The sequence below is a fragment of the Pipistrellus hanaki genome, assembly GCF_964339955.1.
Source record: "Pipistrellus hanaki genome assembly, chromosome: 19".
Lineage (NCBI taxonomy): Eukaryota > Metazoa > Chordata > Mammalia > Chiroptera > Vespertilionidae > Pipistrellus > Pipistrellus hanaki.
Window position 1 is genome coordinate 24,378,899 of NC_140521.1, and position 18,657 is coordinate 24,397,555.

An 18,657-nucleotide genomic window follows, 5' to 3' on the forward strand; every position below is an offset into this window, starting at 1 on the left:
ATAGTGTGATAGTGGTAGATTTAGTGGGAAAATATGACCTAGCCAATTGTAGAATAACCATGATATCTTGAATACCTCTAGAGAAGAGACCTTTAAAAATCTCCACTTACTGATTAAATAGTTGCTCTCCTAGAGTGCAACCATCATTCTATATAACAAAAGGCTAATATGCAAGTTGTGCCCTGGACCAGGAGTTTGACCAGGGGGTGGGGCTGGTCAACCAACTGCCTGCGGCCCCTCTGCCAGTCAGGCTCAGCACCATTGACCTTGATCAGGGCGGGCAGCCAGAGAACCCACCCATGCATGAATCCATGCACTGGGCCTCTAGAATAATTGGTCATTACTTTGAATGGTACTCCATGTACTGGAATTACTCAACTAAGGATTTCAATCAACATTAAGGAGAATTTTAGAAAATATGCCAGAGAGTGAATGTCAAGAGGTCTAGTTAAAAGTCTTAGTGTTATTAATCAAAGTTCCCATGTTCTAGATCTAACTTTATCAATAATTATTTTCTGTAGTTCCTTTAGGTCTTCTGTAGAATGAGAAACATTGTAGCTAATTTATTCATCTTTTACAAAGATATTAAAAGTAAATATGATAAAAATGTTTCTAAAACTCTTTTACTGCCTTCAATATTTTCTCCTTATCTTTTGCTTTTGGCATTTTAATTATAATGTGTCTTGTTGTGGGTTTATTTGTGTGCATCTCTTTTGGAGCTACCTGGGCTTCCTGGGTCTGAATGTTTTACTCCCCAGGTTAGGGAAGTTTGTAGTCACTATTTCTACAAATCCAAAGATCTCTCTCTCTCTCTCTCTCTCTCGCTCTCTCTCGCTCTCTCTCGCTCTCTCTCGCTCTCTTTCTCTCTCATTCAGTACCCCCATGCAAATTTTAGTGTATTTAATGTTGTCCCATAAGCACCTTATGCTATCTTCACTAATTTTTTTTCTCTTTTTGCTAATTTGATTTCACTGTCCTATCTTAGAATTGATTTATCTTTTTTTTTTCTTTGTCTACTCTGTTGTTGAGCCCCTTTAATGTATTTGTTTGTTTATTTATTGGGCTCTGTGACTTCTGTTGGTCACTTTATTATATTTTCCACATTTTGTTGACGTTCTTATGGTGTGTGTCCACTCCCCTCCCCAGCTGAGTGGTCATCTTAATGAACGACCGCTACTTTGAACTCTTTATCAGATAAATTATTTACTTGTTTCATTACTTTTCCCCCTGAGGTTTTTATCTTATTCTTTCTGTGGGACATATTCCTTTGTTTCTTCATTTTATTTGACTCGTTGAAACGGTTTCTGTGCAGCAGATATGACAACCCTCTCCTCCCATGGTGCACCTCCCATGGGTGGTAGAGAAACCTGGCCTTCAGCCTTGCCTGACCCTTCACCCTCTCTCAAGCTCATGCTTGTCCGAATGGCTGCACATGTTGTTCATGGCTCCTGGGAGCTTAGAACATGATCCCTAAGAGGAGAATACCAGCACCTAGGTCTAGGCTGTCTGGAAGCCAGCTCTCCAGTAAACAGTGTTTAACCATGTAAATATAGACTGTGGAGCCACAAGTGCTAACCCTGCTGGTCAGGTGATGGGAAAGATCCCCAGGATGACAGTTGCAAAAAGTGGAGCAAAAGTAGGTTTATAGTTATACGAAAAAATAATGCAATAATTAATAAATAATGAAACAAAAATAAACTGTGTTTGGCATACTCACCAGGGTAACCCTATCTTTGCTCATCTCTATAATCTATTTTTCTGGGAGATGCTAATGAGCTGCAGCAAGACAGGGAGAATGCCTCGGGCTTCACAGCCACCTCTCCTTGGACAGCTCCACGGGGCACGTAAGTGGCCAAAGCTGGAGCCTGGCCCTTGGACCACAGCTCCAGGACAAGCACACAGCCGCCTTCAAAGGAAGCCTCGCCCGCTGCCTGGGCAGCCTTCCCAGAGCTACCTCTCCCTCTCTCTGGTTGCCCACGTCTGTGGGACCAAGAAGGCAAGACACCTGGGCACCAGAACCAGGCAATCAAAATCACACCCATTAGTTCTGAATTATCCAAGTTAGTAGAGAAGAGTAGGGATACAGATGTCATAAGCAAAATAAAACGATTTTCAGAATGTATTTCCAGCCAAATTTCCCTCTGGATTCTAGATCCATAAATTTTCAATAATGAAAATGCCACAGAAGCCACCCAGCCTCTCCCCTGCTGGCCTACAATGTGCCAACTTGGGGGTCACTACTCCATCCTGAGGCAGACAGGGAGTTTACTTACTTTTTCTTTATAGTGAATCCTACTTCCACCCATAGGCCATTCCTACTTTTACCCATGTGTCATGCCTACTTTTACCCATAGGACATGCTTACTTTTACATATAGACCATATAGTGCAGCTGATTATTTTTGGTAGGCTCCACACTCCAGTTTGTCTCTCTGCCTATTAAAATGCGTTATTTAGAATTGAATTAAACTTTCTAGATCTAGACTAACAGATGGAGGGTAGAAAGTAATACTCACTTAAAGTGTTTTTTTCCTAAGTACCGAATCTCTGTACTAAACTTCACATCAACCATCTTGGAACCATTTAGCAGTGTTGACCCATCTCATCTTACTATCCTTTAAAACACTTAAGTCAATTTTGGGTATGCCACTATCAAACACCACTTCCCGTATCCTTATATACCTATTCAGCCCATTCTGTCTCCCAACAGATTTTCATCCTTATTAGGGTATCTGATATATTAGACTTTTTTTTAGCATCGGTTTATAGACTTATTTGAATCAAATTTGCCCAAAGAATTTACAAAAAGCCTTGTCAAATGACTTGTTGAAATGTCATATCCCCAAACTGTCAGTCTAATAACTGTCAAAGAAAGAGGTAAATGTAATCTAGAACATTTTGGGTTTGTTTGCTTGTTTTTTGTTTTTTGGTTTTTGGTCTCATGTTTACATCAGTTTTTTAAACAATGGCAAATGCTGGGAAGAGCCACTAGATGAATGATGAGTGGCAAAGGAATGATGGTTTGGGATCAATACTTTGCTTCAGATAATCAATGAAGCTACATTTGGTAAGTGAAGAATTGAGATTACTATTGCATATGTTGATGTTTTAAATACTGAATTTTCCTATTTCTTGCTCTCTTTGGTATGATAAATAATCCCTCTTGAAAGAGAAAATTTAGGGTAAATGGAGTTGGAAAGCTCTTGCCATAATATGTAAGGATATAAATATGACCTTACACCCTTGCTCTTACCTATTACACATAATAAAGGAAAAGGAACGATAAAAAACAATAACAAACAAACCAAAAACACCTTGGTTTCTCCCTGCAGTAAAAATTCTCTGTAGGAAAAAGGGAGTTATGTAAGGTAAGTTTTATCTGACAACTATTCCAGGGGTTGTTACCAAACTGCCTAACAATGCTCATAATAATGCATTTTAATTTAATTGATTTAGCTCAGATGAATTGAAATTTATGACACAGCAGTTCCACAATCTGGCTTCAGAGAATGGAATTCTCAGTAAGGCTCCAGTGTGCTGTGCTCTTGAGTGGTGATGTTATCCAGACATTGAAAGCCTTCTTTTCATTCTTTTTCTTACTCTTTCTGTATGAAGATTTGGGAATTATTTTTCTGTACTACATTTTCTTTTGCTTTTTTCTTCTTTCTTCTTCCCTCCATTCCTCTTCTCTCCTTTCCTATCTCCTTTTCTCCACTTTTCTTTCTTTCTGTCTTTCCTCTTTCCCTTTCTTCCTTTCTTTTTTCCTTTTTTGTTTTTCCTTTTTTTTGTATTTTCCCCGTTTTTAACTCAGTTTCGGAAAATTATTGCTCTTTTACCAATTATTAACATTTAAGTGACATTGCTACTTACATTTGGTGTGTACTTGTGACCTTATTTCTTATTTCTCACGCTACTGCTGTTCTCTCAAGACTTTATCTTTGAATAAACCTGTGTTAAAACAAAGGAACTCCTCATCTCTCCTCCTTGTCCCAATGGTTAACCCCATTCACTCTCATTGTTCTCCTGTGATCTTCACTCCATAATTGCTCTTAAATTGGAATGTGCATCAGTGGACCTCTGAGAGCTGTTCACTGGCAGGTTGTGGGGCACCACCCCTGATTCCCCTGCAGCATATCTGGGCAGACACCGGGAAGCGCATTTCTGTCAAGTTCCAGTGTGTTGCTGTTGCCACATTTGAGAGCCACATTCTAATTCCAAACAATTATTTCATTTTCCTTCAACTATTTCCTCAATGTGACAAATACTATCAGTTCATTTAATCTTCTTTAATAACATTCATTTCAGCAACTTTTAATCATCAATGTGGCTCCTCTTTGGACTATTTCCAAATCCTTCCTTGTTGGGTGCCTAGAACTGGGCACTAGACTGCGGATAATTCTGACATAATAAAAGCAGCAGCCCCTTATATTTCTATGATGTATTTCTCCCAAAAGTTTGGTGCAGTACTTTTTTATTATTTTGTTTGTCTGGCTAATATTGATGTGAATCTATCTAATTTAGATAAAGGAGGCAACTGAGGGAAGAGACACTGAGCAATCACCAGGAAGATCTACAGGACAAGATGCAGACTCAGTCTTTATGTCTCCTGGTTTACAGCTTTATTTCAAATCTTGGAGGAATTTTTTAATTTATAAATTCAAAATCCAGTTCAGCTCCTTGAGTCAGGTGAACTGCATAGATCTATAATAAAATGCCCCCAAAATTAGAGTATTACTTAATTTTTACTAAAAATTGTTATTGATTATTCAGATACCAACTAAGCCTAATTTTAAAAGTCTATTCAAATAATATGCAAATTTAAAACTCTTTTATGTGGAATTTTATTATTCTGATCACAAATAATGTCTTTTAACTGTGACCTCACCTTTGGCTTTCAGTTCATGAAACATATTAAATTTGGTTCAGTTTGTCTCCCAGATTCTTCCTGCTGTCATAAAATAGCCTTCTACTTTGGCCTACAAATTGGTGATAGCATTGTTTCATTTTTATAATTAGGAACCTCTATGTGGTTCACTCAGCTGGTTTTATGTACTGCATATTTACAAAAACAAAAGTGAGATGAGAGATTAGAGGCTAAACAGTTTCTCAACATAGCAACTTTATTATTTACACTGGAGGCCCAGTGCACGAATTTGTGCACTGGTAGGGTCCCTCACACCAGTGCACGATCAGGACTGGAGGGACCGAAGGAGGGTTCCCTGGCATGTCCAGTCCATCTCGCCCAGTCCTGATTGGCTGGACACCAGCAGCAAGCTAACCTACTGGTCAGAGCATCTGCCCCTGGTGGCCAGTGCGCATCATAGCGATCAGTCAAATGGTTGGACACTTAGCATATTAGGCTGTTATTACATAGGATTTTTTCAAAGTCCTTTAGCTGTTTAAGTCCCATGGTTCTCTCTCTGGCTTTTTAAAACCCTGTCCTGTCTTCCCACCATGACAACAAAACTGGAGTTGATGGGCTCTTGAGGGTCCTGGTAGCTGCTGTTGTAAAAGGGAAAGGCTCCACCTGTGACTGACACGTGTGGTGAGTCAGCAGCAAGAACCACATTCATTTCCACCAAGGAAATAAGCAGCACCAGGGACCGGTGTCCTCACCCACATTAGACAAACAGAATCGGTTCTAATCATTAGAACACACGGTGTCTAATTACATCGAAATCTGCGTTGTAAATGGCCACTTATCTGCTTGCCAAACCAACATTTAAAAAATATTATAGTATAAACTGGCAAGTATTTTAATGGGTTGTTACATATTTTATACTTAATTATTCAATTAAGTATCCAGGGAATACGATGAATAACACATATCCCTGCTCCTCGGAGTGCTCTCCAGGAAGAGGAAACAGAAATGATTGCCTTTCTTTGGCTTTGAGCTGCATTCAGTCCCAGGAAGTCAGCAGTGTGGGTTCCTGCCTACTTCACACCTGGGGAAAAGGATGAGGAGACTGTTGAAAATATCCAGAAGAAAGTTAAAAAAAAAAAAAAAAGGGGAGGGGGGAGAGCATTTGCATAAAGGTTCATGTTCAGTGCCTACTGACAAACTTTTCCAGTAAAGGCAGGTTTTAGGGGGAGGAGAACATAAGAAGGCATAGAAGACATTGTATTCCAGGCAATCAGAAGTTGCTTTTAGGTGATCTGGAACGTTGCAATTCCATTCTCTCTGTTCTTACACATGGGTAAGTAAAATATATTGAAGACATTTGCAGGGGAAGCACTAGCAGTGGGGAAGCATGTTTCATCTCTGTCCTGGAAAGAGTCTATTTACTGGGTTATTCCTTTGTTTACCAGTCTGACCTGGCTGACCACAGGCAGCCAGACAAATGTATCAAAGATGCACCTGGGTCCTCCAACACTCTCTTTTTCTAAAAGATATTTTCATTGACTTCAGAGAGGAAGGGAAAGGGAGAGAGAGGTAAACATCAATGATAAGGGAACATCATTGATCAGCTGGCTCCTGCACACCCCACACTGGGGATGGAGCCTGCAACTGGACATGTGCCCTTGACCAGGAATCGAACCCATGACCCTTTAGTTCACACTGAGCCAAACAAGCTGGGGCCTGGAATGCTTTTTATTTTGTATGTAGTTTATGATCACGTTTTCTTATATTTGGTTGAACATCTGACCATGTGAAGCTACATGAATACTAAGGAGCAAATGCTCCAAATAGGGGCATCTTTTAACTTCTATTGTGTGACTGATGCGAGTGTTTCTCTGAAGAGTGTTTTGCATATTTATGGCTTTACATGTGACACCATACATGTGCCAGAGCTGTTTACCAAGAGCCAATAGAGGCCCTTGTGCACTTGAGGTCCTAGCTGAGCCTCCACAGAATTTTCTCCAGCATCAGCTCACTCAGCAGGGCCTGTACCCAACTCTGAGCTCCACCATGTCCCCTCCCTCAGGGCCTCCAGCTCAGCTTTTGGTACCTGTTAGAAAATAATTGATAGGTTAACCCTTCCTTAAGTTATTATCTAACAAGGCGGGTTTCTCCCATGGGCATTATGCTTTAATAAAGGAACACTGAAGGCTAAAAAGACTTAACATCTCAGAGAAGACTTCTTCCATGAGTGGTTTTTCTGAGACCAGGACAGACTGTGATGTGAAGGCAGAACCCAACTGAGTCCCTTTTGTGCGTGTCTCACCACCTCTTGCCTGGGGAGCACTGTCCAGCAGGGGGGCTATTCACCTGCCTTCTCCCACTCTTCCAAGGGGAGCCTCTAGACTTTGTTTTCATAAACTCGACTCTAGGTGTGTTTACAAACAGACATCAGACAGAACCAGAGGCAAAATCTGACTTGAGAAATGATCTCACTCATATGTGGAATCTAATGATCAAAATAAACTGATGAACAGAGTGGATCCAGAGACATGGAGGCATGGAACAGTGTGAAGAATCTCAGAGGGAAGGCAGGGGAGGGTGTGTGGATGGGAGGTAATCAATCAAGGACCTTGTGTGCACATACGGATGGCCCATGGACACAAACAGTGGGGTGATGAGGGCCTGGGGTGGAGGTGGGCTGGAGGGGTGAATGGGGAAAAAACGGGACATATGTAATATTTTCAACAATAAAAAATTATCTTTTAAAAAGTGACTGACTCTCACCCCTCACATTTAATTCCATTTAACCACTGCTTGTCTCTGCTTCTGCCACTACATCCATCCAGAAGGGCGAGAGCATTCCATTCGCACCAGACCTCGACATGGAGGCACGGAGACATGCATATTCTCATGAAAAGCCAAGCTAGGATTTCTTTTAATCAGATTCTTTCCATAAATCCTAAATGCAGAAATTTAAGTGCAAACAAAAAATACATGTAGTTTAAAGATGTACAGAATTATTTTTGAGACATCCAGGATGGAGATTGATGGTATACTCAAACTTCCTCCTTGTTGCTTTGTGTTTATTTTTCAACTTATTCAGGTTTCTTATTTACCAGAGGCCTGGTGCATGAAATTTGTGCACTGGGGGGGTGGGGGGATTGTCCCTCAGCCCAGCCTGCACCCTTCCAATCTGGGACTGTTTATGCCCAATCTAACAGGCAGTCAGACATTCCTCTCACAATCCAGGACTGCTGGCTCCCAACTGCTCACCTGCCTGCCTTTCTGATTTCCCCTAACCACTTCTGCCTGCCAGCCTGATCAACCCCTAAAGACTTCCCTGCCAGCCTGATTGATGCCTAACTGCTCCCCTGCTGGCCTGTTTGCCCCTAACTACTCTTCCCTGCAGACCCGGGTCCCCCCCATCTGCCCTTCCCTGTAGGCCCTGTCACTCCCAACTTTCCTCCTCTGCTGGCCTGATCACCCACAACTGCTCTCCTTTGCAGGCCTGGTCCCTTCCAACTGCCCTTCCCTGCAGGCCCAGTCACCCCCAACTTCCCTCCCCTGCCATCCTGATTGATGTCTAACTGCTCCCCTGTCAGCCTGTTTGTCCCTAACTGCACTCCTCTGCCAGCTTGTTTTCCCCTAAATGCCCTCCCCTACAGGCCTAGTCACCCCTAACTGCCCTTCCCTGCAGGCCTGGTCACCCCCAACTTTCCTCCTCTGCTGGCCTGATCACCCACAACTGCCCTCCCTTGCTGGTCATCTTGTGGTGTCCATCTTGTGTCCACATGAGGGCAGGATCTTTGACCACATGGGGGCATCCATCTTGTGTGTTGGAGTGATGGTCAATCTGCATATTACCCTTTTATTAGATAGGATAGAGGCCTGGTGCATGTGTGGGGGTCAGCTGGTTTGCCCTGAAGGGTGTCCCTAATCAGGGTGGGGGTTCCCTTGGGGCATGGGGTGGCCAAGGAGAGGGGCCTATGGTGGTTTGCAGGCCAGCCACACCCCCTAGCAACCCAAGTGGAGGCCCAGGTATCTGGGATTTATTTATCTTCTACAATTGAAACTTCGTAACCTGGAATGGAGCCAAAGGCAGGACAGGGCTTCAGAAACTTGGCTTCCTCCATCGCTAAGGGCAACCCTAGCCTCCTGCTCTTTTCAGCTCCATGGCTACCACCATTTCTGTTTGGATTTATTTATCTTCTATCATTAAAACTTTGTAGCCTTGAGGGAAGGCTTAGGCCAGCAATGGCAGGCAGAAAGCTTAGCTTCCTCCATTGCCAAGGAAACCCAAGCCTCTCTCCTGCTCTCTGTGGCTGCAGCCATGTTGGTTGGATTTATTTGTATATTCGCTCCTGATTGGCAGGTAGGCGTGGCTGGTGGGCATGGCTTATGGGTATAGCAGAGGTATGATCAATTTGCATATTGCTCTTTTATTAGATAGGATTACTACTACTATTAGTAGTAGTAATAATACTAAGGTCTATGATCAACTTTGTTTTTATTATGCAACCCAAACTGGCTTTAGATAAGCATTTATATATTTACCTCCACTCATACTTTCATTTATTTGTTTAGTCTATACAGCTGTCAAACAAATAACAAATATATGTATTTTTACTATTCTGCTTAAGCCCATTTTCAAGCAGACAAGGCTGAAGCAGTGGAGCACTCTGCCCACTGAAGGAACTTGTCATTGTTTAGGGGAGAAAGACAGATACATAAATGCTTCTAATACAAAGTTTAGCCTGCTAAGCACCCAAGAGTGCCCCAGAGTCCCCACAGCGTGGAGGCCTGGGACCGCCTCACAGGGCATTGCCTTTGGCTGAGACTCATAGGTAATGGCTCACCTGGACAGGCGGAGAGGAAAAGGAACAGTGTTCCAGATGAAGATGAGTGGGGAGTGGTGTGGGGGAAGTGGGAGGTATTAAACAAAAAGGTAGAAAAGACAGTAGGGTGGTGACTGCTGTGGGAGGTGGGGGTAAAGGAGGGTTAAGCGGTGATGGAAGGAGACTGACTTGGAGGTGACACAGTACAGTGTAGGGAGGATGTGTTATGGAATTGTGCACCTGAAACTTGTGTTATTTTGTGAACTAGAGTCACCCCAATAATTCAATTTAAAAAGTTTGTGTCTCTATTTCTCGAGTGCCATGTACACCTCTTGTAGACAGTCGACTGAGTGACCTCAGACAGTAGACATAGCCAACAGTGGGGACAGAAAGAGCTCTGCTCATCACAGGAGAGGAGATTTCTATTCCTAGGCCGGGGAGAGGCCTCTGAGCAGGATGACCTTACGGGAATTGTGTGTTGGAAAGATTTGGCATCACTGTGTCTCAGGGTTAAGTCAGTTGTTGTGTTGATTGAGGCTATGACCACTCCTAGGGCCTGTGTCTGTCTCGGTGCCTTAGTCCCCACAGGGGCGTCCACACTGGCCTCACATTGACTACCTGAGGCCACCTTCTGCTCCTTGCCCGTGTGGACTGGAAGGTCCGAGTCTTGGTTTGTTTTGATGGACCGCTTAAGAAATGGACACAGAGTTTGAACCAGGTCTTCTTACTTCTGTTTTCAGATGTGGAACCTGAGGCTGGGGTAGAACTGATTTTCCAGCCCAAGTCCCTGACTCTTTTCTGTCATGTTTACAATCTCTTTTAATTTTAATAAAAAGAGTGCGTACAAGTTGAAGGACAGCAGTTAGAGTCCATTGAATAATTTGTATGGCAAGCCCTATTCTAAGTGCTTTCATGTGCATTTAATCATTTAATAATCACACAAAAAAATGTTGTGAGGTGATTCTATTGTTCTTTGAGCCCAGGAAGCTGTGATAAGAGAATGTGAGGAATGCGCCTCAGCATGAAGCTATTAGGAGGAGGCGTCTGGGCTGAGACAAGCAGCCTGTGCTCGCCTGCTGGCTTTTGCCCTGAGTTCAGAGAGGGACACATGTGGAAGCACCTGCTCACTGTCCATGTGTCCAAGGAGCTCAAAAAATGACTCCTGAACGCAGGCTCACTCTGTGACCTCAGCTAACGCTGCGTCTCTCTGGCATGGGCCTCAGGCCAGTTCTGCGATGTCTGACGTTTTCTCCAGATGCTCAGACCCAGGGGGCCATCTGTGAGGACTGGCTCCACTGCCGGGCGTCTGGGTTGGTGCTCACCTGTTGACCATCCCAAGTCTGTCTCCACTTTTAAATGATCAGCCTGCACTTCCCCGCCACACCGGCCTTCCCCGGTCTGTGGGTCGTGGAGGTATTTTGCAGGGGATGGATGTGGTCTTTGGAATAGATCCACATCACCACTTTCTAGAGAATGAACCTTCTTCTATTAGAATTTCATGGGCCTCCAAAGATGACCAAGAAAGACTTTTGAGAATGGCAAACAATTAAATTAAAAATTCAACCATCAGTATTGAATTTAAGAAGAGAAAACTAGTAGCTATTATATCTCTACAATGTTAACATAGGAACTATACATTTTCACACACATGTGCTATTTAGTAGTCACAAAAATTATATGAATAAGAAATTAGGTTCAGAAAAGTAAAGATGCTCATGATACAGCGATTACATAGTAGAATTACAGTATAAACATAAAAAGTGTCTGACTTCAAGCTCATCCATTTGATTAACCAATATTTATTAAATGCCTACTGTGAGCTAAGCGCTCTGTTGAGCCCCAGGAATATGTGAACTAAGCAAGTTAAGCATGTCCCTTATCTGTAAAGAGCTCACAATGCAGCAAGAACAAATAACTGTAAATAACATTGAGCAAGATTAATGCTGTGATGGAGGAAATGCAATCAGTGTGACTCTTCCATGTATTTTGTATGTGGCAAAAGTGTAAGCCTTAACTTTTAAAAAACACACATATCACATCTAATGAAAAATTACTCCCTTCACTCAAGTCTCCATTCCTCGTGGTTTTACTCAACCTTGAACAGCTCAGGCCCTGCCAGCACGTAAAGCACTGGGACACCAGCGCTGGGGATGTGTGGTGCGTCTTGTTCCAGGACAGAAGAAGCTGAAACAAAACTGGCAAAAACTGTGGGCAACGTAGATGCTAAGAAGTTCCAGGAAAAACTTATGAAAGAGAGTCAGTTTCAATATACCAGGTCTGCTGGCCCGAGGGGTCGGGGAGCCTGCTGGCCGGGGTGCTTTGGCGATGGCAGTGCCAGGCTGTGGCATGAGCAGAGCTTATGCCCTGACCTTGTTTACCATCCGTCAGAGGCTTCCTGAGCTCAACCTGGCCAGACGGACTCCTCCTCTCAGTATCAGACCTGATCTTTTCAAATAAAACAGGACAACGCACATAAAGCTTTGATCCAACTGTGTACTTGGCATTTGTGTGTGTTGGGGGCCCTGGGGACAAAGGAAGGCTTTATGAGGCCCAGCCGTGGAGGCCAGCAGCTGTGGGGAGGGAAGAGGTACTCGGCCATGACAACTGGATGGTCAGCTCTCAGCCCCTCCCCCCGAGCCCCCACTAACCTCCAGGCTTGCTCTGGGCATCTCCTCCTCTCAGCCTCTCATTCACAAGGGCCAGCCTGGGATGGGAGCCTCGGAGTTTATTTGGCTAGTCCTTCCCACTGCCCTACACAGGTCTGAGTTGGGCACCTTTTTTCTTTCTTTCTTTCTTTCTATCTTTCTTTCTATCTATCTTTCTTTCTTTCTTTCTTTCTTTCTTTCTTTCTTTCTTTCTTCCTTCCTTCCTTCCTTCCTTCCTTCCTTCCTTCCTTCCTTCCTTCCTTCCTCCCTCCCTCCCTCCCTCCCTCCCTCCCTCCCTCTCCCTCCCTCCCTCCCTCCCTCCCTCCCTCCCTCCCTCTCTCTCTCTCTCCCTCCCTCCCTCCCTCCCTCCCTTCCTTCCTTCTTTTTTTTTTCTTTCTTGCTTTCTGCTTGCTTTCTTCCTTGCTTTTTAAAATATGTTTTTGTTTATATTTAGGGAGAGAGGAAGGGAGCAGGTTAGAGAGAGAGAAACATTGATGAGAGTGGAACATCATCCATTGGCTGCCTCCTGCACGACTTCCACTAGGAATCGAGCCCACAACCCAGGCCTGTGTCCTTGACCAGATCAAACCCGGAACCCTTCAGTCCGCAGGCTGTTGCTCACCACTGAGCCACGTTGCTTAGGCAATAACTGAGAGTTTTGATTATAGGGAAAAAGAACCTTTAATTGGTTCCTAAATCTACCAGATACTTTCAACAGATGACATTATGAATCTTCTCAAAAGTACCACGAAGTGGGTAAGATTTCCCCTCTTTAATGATAAAAGGTCCTGAAACTCAGGGAAGCTAACAATGACACCTGTTGCCAGCCCCGGGGTGGGGGTGGGGGACCCAGCGGAGGCTCTGGATCCCCTGGGTCAGGTCAGTCTTCCCAGCTGGTGGCCTGAGGGCAGCACTGAGCTCAGCCATTGAGCTGTTGCCTCAGAACCCCCCCACCCCATGCCTGTTTTATCTTATGTTTGTGTCAGTGGACACAGAAAAGCTGCCTTAAAGATTTTGAGATCCCCACGTGAAAGGAAATTTTACGGGGAGAATGCACAGTATTTTGAATGGGGATCCAGCAACCTTCTGCTCAGGCCGTAGGAGAGATTCAGTGGGTGCAGCACGGAGCACCCTGGTGTTCGCAGAGACGCCATCCGGTCTCTGCCCAGGCCCCTCCTTCCCTCCTGCGCACCGGCCCCGCCATGCTGCATGCTGAGCCCTGCTCTCTCAGCACTTCCAGGATGGCACTAGAAGGAGGGGGCTTAGAAATCCCAGTGCAAACACAGTGCATAGAGCTTAACAAAGCGCAACATTTGGTAAAATTAAATTCTCTTTTTAAAAACATAGTTATTGTTAGATTTCAAAAACAATGAGGCATTTTAAAAAGAAAGATAAAACATGATTGTTGAAATGGAATTTTAAAATATCTGCTCAGTGTGTGTGTGTGTGTGAGAGAGAGAGAGAGAGAAAGAGAGAGAGAGAGGGAGACGAGGTACTGTAATTTTAATTAGTTGTAATCTAAGCTGCATTTTTGCTCCTTTTTTTTTCTTTTTTCCTTTTTTTTATGTATCAGTTAATCTATTGGTTACATTTTCAGCTTTTTTTTTTTTTTTTTTTTTTTTTTTTTTGCTTCTGGTTTCATTTTCAGATGAAAAAATGCTAGGCACACAGTGCTGCTGTCTGGTTGCCATGGCAACCACAGCCTATTATCAGGCCTTGTCATTCATCAAGAAAGAATTGCACTTGACAGAGGAGAGGGAAATGCCTGCAGTCCTCAGCACAGAAGGAAAGGCTTCTTTCTCCCACGTGTGAAAGGCCTTTGGTGCCTGTCTCGTTGCATCTTTTCTTGAGCATTATTTATTGCTTGTAAGGACAATAACTGATATCTATAAAAATATAGCCTCTCCCTGCAAAGTATTTAACTGGCAATTTGTATATTTGCCTTGCTTTCCAGTTATAAACTTACAAACTTATATCCATGCTGCACCCCGCCTCCCTGCCAAGAACAGCCAGAAGTTTATATTTTCAACAGTGAATGATCACTGTCAAGGTAATCAACAGAACCACTTCTTCCTAAAATTATATTTTATTACCAACAATTAATTTGTGTTTTTTTCATTGATTTTAGAGAGAAGAAAGGAGAGAGAGGGAGAGAGAGAGAGAGAGGGAGAGAGAGAGAGACAGAGAGAGAGAGAAGAGAAAAAGAGAGGAGGGGAGGGAGAGAGAAACATAAACATAGATGTGAGAGAGAAACATTGATCAGCTGCCCTCCATAGGGGAACAAATGTGCAACCTGGGTATATGTCCTGACCAGGACTCACACTGTCACCTTCTAGTATTAAGGATGACACTCCAACACTCTAACCCATTGAGCACACTGGCCAGGGCTTGTTCTGTTCTTAAAACTACTTAGTGTGATACATAGCCAACCAATAATTGAATATAATTAAATTATTTCTCCTAGTATGTAATGACTATGAAATACAGCATCAGCAAATCATAAAAAGATAGCATGGCTCTCTCTCCACTAAATAATCCTATCTAATAAAGAGTGAATATGCTAATTGACCATCACACCCTCACAAAGATGATGGTGCCCACAGCCAATAAGGAGGGGATATGCTAATGGACTGCCATTCCCTCAAATATGGCAGCGCCAACAGTCACAAGATGGTGGTGCCCAGCCCCCTCAGCCCTGCAAGGGAGGCAGGCATGCAGCATGACTGGGCCCGTCCCCAGATGGGTCCGGCTGCTCCACGCACCTGCCTTTGAAGCCTCCCAGGCACCTAAGCCCTCCAGTTGCCCAGGACTGGCCCCAGGTGCAGGCAAGCCTTGGAGGGCAGCTGCCCAGCTGCCCAGGGACACCCAAGGCTCAGCTTGCAGTGGCAGCAGCAGAACTGTGATGGGGCTTTGCCTTTCCCTGATCACTGGGTCACGTTCTACCCCTGAGGGCTCCAGATTGTGAAAGGGGGCAGGCCAGGCTGAGGGACCCGCCCCCTCCAGAGAATGAATTTTCATGCACTGAGCCTCCAGTTAAATATAAAAGCATGATTGCTCTTTATAAATTTGGATCCAACTCCAATCCATTGCTATTCAAAGTCAGAAGAAAGTAATTATTTGTGATTTGACTATTCCTCCTCATATTAATTTGAATTAATTCAAATTGTATCTGAAAATAATTGGTCTAATAATTTTATATGTTGCCCTAACTGGTTTGGCTCAGTGGATAGAGCATTGGCCTGTGGAATGAAGGATCCCAGGTTCGATTCCAGTCAAGGGCATGTACCTTGCTTGTGGGCACATCCCCAGCGGGGGAGAGTGCCGGGGGCAGCTGATTAATGTTTCTTTTTCACCCATGATTCTAACTCTCTATTCTCCCTTCCTCTCTAAAAAAAATAAATAAAAATATTTTTAAAAAATAATTGTATATGCTTACACACCAGTCCTGTTATTCATTTTTAAGTGTGATATTTTCAATCTCATTATTGAACTCTAAATATCTGCATCTGATGAGCCATTTTAAACAACTTTGCTCTGTTGATTGCTCTTCTTAAGTTGTTTGACTTTGGCTTTCTTCTTAGGTGGAGAAAGCTTTTAAAATAGGAGTAAGATAGGTTGTGATCTCTGAACCTGGGCTTTGAGTATTGGGCTGATCTTTTGTCTCAATGATCAGAGAGAAGCTGTGCAATAAAGACACTTCATATGGAGTTGGTAAAAGAACAGCGCTCAGAAAAGCTGAGGTGTGTTGCAATTGAGCCATTCCTTCCTGAGTATAATTGGGCAGCCAGTTTGAGCAATAAAGAGCTTCTGAAGTTCAAGTTCTCTTCTGTCTGAGGACAGCTTTGGGAGCACACATGGGGCACTGAAATCCCATTTCTGCATGCTTAGTGAAACAGAGTCTTGGATAGGTATCCAGTCAGTTTTGGTTTTGAGATGGTTCACATTCTAACCTTCCCACCACTTCCTTAAATATCTGGAAAATTCTGGAAAGAGGAGGTTTGGGGGTGGAGAGGGATAATTATAACAGAATTAATTATAGCTGTCAGTAAATCTGGATTTTAGATATTGCTACATAATAACTCAACCTCTCCTGATTTTCATTGCATCTAAGATAAATTCCACCAATGCGTACTTGCCAACATCCTTTATATATTCTGGCATGTAACAACATAGCAACCATGGAATGTTTTTCTTTAATTTTGACATTGGGTAGAGCAAGGAAACAGCAAAGAGGAGAAAAGACATGTTGACTTGAGAATTATGGCTTTTCTTATTGGTTCTAAACTTTTACTTTAATATTGCAGCAACACCATGGTTCATTTCCTGTTAACCTGCAAGCCTCCCTTACTTCTGATTTTCAAATATCCCTGAGGCCTATGTTTTCACTAAAGAATGAAAACGAACAGGCAGAAACAATTAAGGGAGCAGATACAGTGACAGGGAACACTGCCCGGCACTTTCACAGAAATGAAAGTGTACAAAGGAATGCCGCTTGGAATTTGATTCCATAGCAGCAAAGCTTTTGCTTCTTGTCATTTTTCCCTCGCCCAACCCCCGTGCACACCACTTCCCCTTTGTGGGCAAAAGGAAACAAAGAAAGAAAGATCCAGGCACACAAAGGAACTCCTAAATACTCACAGGCATGGGAAATATTTTACCTGTCTGTTACTGGTCCAGGATTATCTCCAAGAAAATAAAAATTCATCTAGAAATTCTAAACTGCAAATGGCTCCCAAAACCTGTTAAGTGTTCACATATGTCTTTATAAAATGTGTAACATGGAACTATGGATTGTTTATGCAGCCCTGATTAAGGATATGAATATTATTAAAAGGATCAAGTCAGCTTAATTAAAGGTGGAAAATTATAAAATCATATAGAATTGTAACTTACAATTAGGAATATGAAACTAATAAAATAGTTTAACAAATAGTACATCCATTTATTTATTCAGATAATATTACTTATGCATAAAATGCATACCAATCACTGAGTGGGGATTAAAGATTCAGGGACAAAACACACAACTCTTACCTTGAAACCTATGCTCTCAAAGCTATGATAAAGAGGAAGTGATATTATTACTAGAATTTTAAAAATTAGTTGAAATTTATCAAGCAAATAGGGGAAGAAAGAAAAATGTTTATATACTGTAGATTTCAGAAAGAGGTAAGAGAATGGCACACCCAGGAGCTGTGGGTGCAGACCTCAAACAAATCAGTGGGTTATTGATTTAACGTTATTATTCTATGAATAAGGTATCATTTACCTATTAGGAAATATACAGATTTTAGGTATATAGTATTATTAGATTTGACCATTGAATTTTCTTGCATAATCTATACTCCAACAAGACAAAATCAATTGTGCTGCAATGTGAAATATGCATTCTTAAAAATCAGCATTGTCATGCAAAATCATGCAATAAAAATCACAAGTCTTATGCAAAAACATAGGCCTGGGGCATAACATTCAGACATATTGTCAGCAACATGTAAACATAAATAGAAGCTTAATAAAAACAGTAGTTCAGTTTAGCATGTTAGGTGAATAAGTTTTTAAATGCTATCTTATATAATAAAGAGGTATTATACAAATTGACAATCACACCCTCACAAAATGACTACCTATGACCAGGCCAGCAGGGGGGCTAGTGAGTAATGACCAAATTACTGAACAGCAGGCTATGTGGGGTGATCAGGCTGGCAGGGGGGCATGAGGGGTGACCAGGCTGGAAGGGGGAGGGCAATAAGGGGCTACCAGGCCAGTGGGGGTGTGCTGTTGGGGACAACCAGGCTGGCAGGGGGAAGTTAGGGGCAATTAAGCTGGCAGAGGGTCAGTTAGGGGCAACCAGGCTGGCAGAGAGGGGGCAGTTGGGGGAGACCAGGCTAGTAGAGGGGGCAGTTAGGAGCAACCTCGCAGACAGGCAGGTGAGTGATTAGGAGTCAGCTATCCAGGATTGTGAGAGGGATGTCCGATTGCCAGTTTAGGCCAGGATCAGGCCTAAACTGAAGTTGGACATCCTCTGAGGGGTCCCGGATTGGAGAGGGTGCAGGTTTTGGCTGAGGGGACCCCCATACACACCAGGCACAAATGTTGTGCCCTGGGCCTCTAGAAATAAATATGCAACTTTACCTTGAAAAAGACCTAAAGTTTGCTGATGGATATGGCCATCAGAAGGGCTCTAGTTTGTGAGTTATTGTGCAGTACAGGAAGGAGGGTTACCTAAAATGAAAGGAAAATATGTCACAGATGATGGTGATGGCTGTGGCTCCGTATCCACAAGAACAACTAGCTGTTTCATGCGTGTTCCTGTGCATGAGGTTTGTGTGTTC